Here is a 5,759-nt window from a genome sequence, read left to right on the forward strand (position 1 = left end):
CCCAACATTCATTGGGAGACACAGGCTTGGCACATTAGGGCAAAAAAAACTTTGGCTGGTTTCCAAAGTACAAACCAGCCAAAGGCCCAAAACTTTCAAAACCTGCTGGCTAGAATCTAAATCGCTGGTGGAATGGCACTTGGAGCTCTTTGTTTTCCGAAGTCGCCCAAAGTTGCCTCACAATGAAACTTCGGGCAACTTAGGAAAGCCGAAACGATCTGACTGCCAACCCGCCAGCGATTTACATTCTACCTGACGGGAAGGCTGTTCAAGGAGATTAGTCGCCCAAAGTAGAAGTGATTTGTTACTGGGCGACTAATCTCCCGAAATGGCAGCGTGTGCCCTGGTCCTTAACTGTTTTAAATTGATACATTTAGTTGACACATTTCTTGTTTTTGTTCCTGCTGAGCATAATCCCTGGGTTTCATTAACAATAGTTGCTAATACGCAGAGTTGCTTCTGAGAATGTATCAACTAAATGTTGCAAAACTGTAACAGTTTAGAATCTAAATTACTGAGATGCCAGACTGCAACAGTAGAGACAGGGACATTCAACTTTAAACTTACCGTAGATTTTGGAAAAACGGTAGAAAATCAAAAGTGGAAAAAAAATTGAAAAAAGTCTGGAGAACAATTTGAAAACAACTCAACTGAAAAAGTGTTTAGAAGGTGAAAACCCCTTAAACAATCCAGGACTGCAGGCTGAGCTGTCAAAATTGACTGAAAAATGGGACAATTGGGAGGTATGGGTTCCTTCCTACAGCTGTGGTATTACCCAGCACCACTCTAAACTTTTGGTTGGTGAATCCATACTGGCATCGACAAACCAGTAAGTAAAAGCTTACAGGCCCATGGGCAAAATTTGTGTCCAGACTTTTCATAGGACCCTCTTCTATCAGCCATCCAGGGTTTCAGTGAATTCTGGCCACGGCAATGCTGGTTTACTGGCAGGCTCCACCATGGGAGTGGGCCCCAGTGCACTTGCACACCCTGCTCTCCTTAGAGTTATGGCATTGCATTAACTGCGGCACAACCAAGAGACATTACCCATACTGTGATGTTCCTCTTTCATTTACTATAGCTTGATATGGTATTTAGTGGCCACAAGTACATACAGTATTACCTGACAGTGGCACACACATGTTGAAGAAGCCTACAGGGGTGCATAGGTGCCTTTCAAACCAATATGACTGTTGTACATGGGGCATTTTGCCCCCAGCGAAAATGGAGGCTAGAAATAGTGTAGATGACAGAGGCATGTCCCTCAGCTGCATTGGAGCCAAAATATTTGTCAAATGCACTGTCAATGTCAATGGCCGTTTTTTTGTGTGACAATTAAACCATGCAACATTTTTTAAACTATCCCTTAGGGCTCTTACTCACGAGCGGTTGTAGCTGCGCTCCCCTGTGTTCCGTTTTTCTGCATTCAGACGCAGGGGAGGGCAGGAATAGACGCATTACATTTTTTCCAATGGGGCTGTACTCACACAGGCGCTTGTAGGCGCTGAATGCAGGAAAAATGCAGCATGTTGCGTCTCAACCTGCATTGAGGGGAGCACAGCTACAACCGCTCGTGAGTAAGAGCCCTTAGAGTCTATGGGTGTTTTTTTCTTGGAAAATGCTAATCCCTAGTGAGGAGACGTGAGATGTGAGATATTTATCTGAGGGTCTTTCTAACCAGAAGAGCATCATACCAGCCCTTTTTCTTTCTCCTGACAACTTTCTTGACTACGTCATGGTGGGAAACTGACAAGCAGGTGACACAGTTGGAACAAAATTCAATCATATTAACAGTGCATGTATCGCAATTTTACATTTACTTATTTTAAAGGTTTTCTTTAAATAAATCTGTGTTGAGCAATGACTGTTACCTCTTATACAGGAGAAAGGAAGGTATAATCACTGCAGAGTGCTAACACCCTTGTGCTAGTGCTCATGTTTGCTTAAAGGGGTGGTTTTCTTTCTTATAACTTGTAGTATGTTATAGAATGGCAACTTTTCAATCGGTCTTCATTAGTTTTTTAATTATGTGCCTTTTTCTTCTGACTCTTTCCAGCTTTCAAATGGGGGTCACTGACCCCAATCTAAAAACAAATTCTCTGTGAGGCTACACATTTATAGTTATTGACATTTTAATTACTGATCTTTCTATTAAATCCCTCTTTTGTTCATATTCCAGGCTCTTATTCAAATCAATGTATGGTTGCTAGGGCAATTTGAAACCCTAGCAACCATATTGTTAAAAATGCAGACTGGAGAGCTGCTGAATAAAAAGCTAAATAATTCAAAAACCATAAATAATAAAAACCAATTCAAATATCAGTCTTTACATTATAAAAAAATTAACTCCAAGGTAAACAACCCCTTTAAACCTACACCAGTCCAAGGTACTTCTGTAGGAACATTACATTGTGATCTTCTTTTGCTTCTTCAATCTTTTCTGCAGCCCCAGGCCAGCTGCACATGTGCAATAGAGTGAAAAGTATCAGTTTGTCGTTACTAGCATAGTATCCAGGTCAGTTAATGTTTCAGCAAACAGGAGCACTGCAGTTGCAGGTGAATAATCACTGGGGAGTGCGCACCCCTCCCCAGTAATGATATATTACCATCTCCTTTAAAAGTACTTGATAACCTTTGGGGGCACATTTTCTAACGGTCAAAGTGAATTTTCGAATTTCAAAAACTTTGAAGTTCTAAGTAATTTTTGTATACTTCGACCATCGAATAGGCCAAATTCGACTTCGATTCGAAGTGAAAAACTTCGACTTCGAAAATCGTAGTACTGTCTCTTTAAAAAAAAGTTTGACTTCGACACTTTGCCACCTTAAACCTGCCGAATTGCTGTTTAGCCTATGGAGGACCTCCTATAACCTATCTTGAGTGTTTGGGCAAGTTTTGAGAAATTGAAGGATTTTTGGTAAAATGGTACGATCGTAAGATTTTAAAAATCCTTTGACTTCGAATGTCGAATTACCCTATTCGATGGTCGAATTTCAAAGGTTTTTGCACTTTGAAATTCGACCCTTGATAAATCTGCCCCTTGGTGTAACTGGTTGTATTTAACAAATTTGAGAATGGTCTGATTTTAAAGGGGAGTTTTGTTTTAATGTGAAAAAGCAGGTTTATAAAAAAAATAGGAAAATTGTTGCATATACTCCAGTCCACTCAGGAAAAATTATAGGTGCTGTTTGGCAGCACCCTCTGGGGGCAGAGGTTCTCCTTTAAACATAATTTTTAAAAAATATACATTTTTATTAAGAATAATTAGAAAATTGCACATTTCACCTATTTCACCCAACTATATTATTCACTCCCACATGAAAGGGGTAATGAGTGTATAATTTTTGTTTAATATCAGTACATGATAGCCGATATGTATGTAACACTTACCTAGCAATTAATTTAAAAAGATGGGTTTTAAGAAACAACTTTTTTTTTGTGTTTGGAGCACACTTCAGCTAAAGAAACAATTCATAGGGCACCCTGGGCCTTCTTGCAGAAATGGTCTTTGTGCCATTTATAAGCTATATAATTATTACAACGACTTTTAAAACATTTTTTAACATCATTGTTTGCATAAATGTCATCAAAATTAGTGATGACCTCCATCTTTAGCATCTCTGCTTGCCTGTCAAGGCCCCCAATGCAGACATGCTCAAAGCTACAGAACCCTATGCTGCAGGCATTTTTTGCCTTACAAGTGATGACAACTTCTTGACATAAGAACATGCACCCACCATGGGAGAGGGTATCTCACCACTCTCCTATTAAATACCCAGATATAAGGTAAAAACTATGGAACACTGTTTCTTAAATTAAGGGGAATGCAAGAAACAATGTGTGGAATATCCCTATGTCCTATATAATGCTTGTAATTTACTTTGCTACTTTATGCAGTTGGTCATTGCATCTAAAGGGAAAAAAATACCCTTTTATTAAGTATTTATAGATATGTTTTTCTTTCACAGACATAGAAGATTCCCCAGACTGAGATGATGCCATGATAATCTGTCTCTGACTCATTTCCCAATTGGAGTCCCTCTGCTTTTGAGAGAATCTGTGCACTGCCCACCATAGACAGCAGAGGAATTTATAATCAAGTCCCAAAATCATAGCATAAAACATAAAATAAGATGAGATAGGAGTGAACAACTCTGCAAAAGTTTCGGGTGAGGTGGAAAAAAAGGTGGTAAGAATAAATGGTAGCAAATGACAGAGCACAAATCTTTTGAAAAGAAGCAAAATTATCACTGGCTCTCTATCAGGGGCATAAGAGGAAGCAAACCCTGGTGCTGCCGGTGGCCCAGGGCATACCTCCTAACTGTCTCGATTTTCGTGGCACAGTCCAGTTGTTGACAGCTCAGCCCGCAGTCCCGAGTTCTTATTGAAATGTCCCGAGTTTCTCTTTGATCTCCTGCACTGATGCCAGAAAAAGTTACAATGTTTCTAAAACCTAATGTGTAGTAATGTGTGGGCCAGCCTGAAGCCCTCGGGCGGGTTTTGGCCGATACTCACGCAAAATATTCTGCTGTGGGCCAAGCTCTTCCTTCTGCTATTGCCGACGTCCCCCCACATGTGACCTAACAGTGCCCCAACTTCTACGTCAAGTTGTGATGCTTCCTGCCCCCTCTGTGATGTCAAAGGTGGGTGCGGGTGTATCTAAGAAAGCATGGAACTGCAGGCTGGGTGTAGGTCTCGATGAGTCGGTTTTAGGGCCTGGTGCGGGTCAGGAATTTCACGACCCACACATCACTACTGCTTGTCTAAAATAATTACAATTGTATCTTTGCTAATCTTAAAGAAGAGAGAGGAAAGGCATCCTGCACTTTGGGGTGCCAAATGTTAGGCACCTCAAGTGATTGTATTGACTTACCTGAAATCAATGCCGGTGCTCCTATCAGTAGAAAACTGCACCAGCCTGGGGTTATACCAGTGAGCATCACAGAGCGCTCCTCTTGTGTCTTCTTCTTTCTTTGCGTGGCTGCGCAGTAGAATGAAAAGCTGAACTTTAACTAAAAAGATGACTATTTCCTTCAACTGCACATACATCTGCCCTGGGAAATTTAAGCAAGAAGAAACCGGAAGAAGATCACTCCGTGGTGCTCACTAGTATAACCCCGGGCCGGTGCAGTTTTCTGCTGATAGGAGCACCAGCCCGGGGTTTGAGGTAAGTAAATACAATCACTTGGGGGAGCCTAACATTTGGCACCCCATGTGCAGGATGCATTTCCTTCTCCTTTAAATAGTAACAAATGTATCTAAGTGCAGGGGCTGAGTATTTTAGGCTCTCTGCCAAAAAGCCTATTATTTTTATCTTTTTCTGGCATCAGTGCAAAAGAGATACTCAAGACATTTCTGTAACATTTCAGGACTGCGGTCTGAGCTGTCAAAATCAGGACTTTCCTGCAAAAGATGGGTTAGTTGAGAGGTCCCTAAAACTCTGATAAATGTGTTCAAACTTTCCGTAATCTGCCAAATTTTGTAAAACCGGACAAAATTGAATATGAATGTTTGGAATAGTAATAATAATGTGGCGAAACCAGTAAGTACACAGCATTCGTTGCTGCTGCTTTAGTGTAAATACGATTCTGAACAGCAAACACTCTATTTGATCTCTCCGCCAAAATAGTCCCAAAACACAAGCAGCAGCCGCATCAGAGAATTGTTCCGCCCCCGCCACAGTTACCGCGCTGCTATGGTAGCCATGGCATCAGACGGAAACCGGAAAAGGAAGTGCTGTATGTTGAGAAGCTGTTGCA

Source organism: Xenopus laevis, chromosome 1L, assembly GCF_017654675.1.
Source record: "Xenopus laevis strain J_2021 chromosome 1L, Xenopus_laevis_v10.1, whole genome shotgun sequence".
Taxonomy (NCBI): Eukaryota; Metazoa; Chordata; class Amphibia; order Anura; family Pipidae; genus Xenopus; species Xenopus laevis.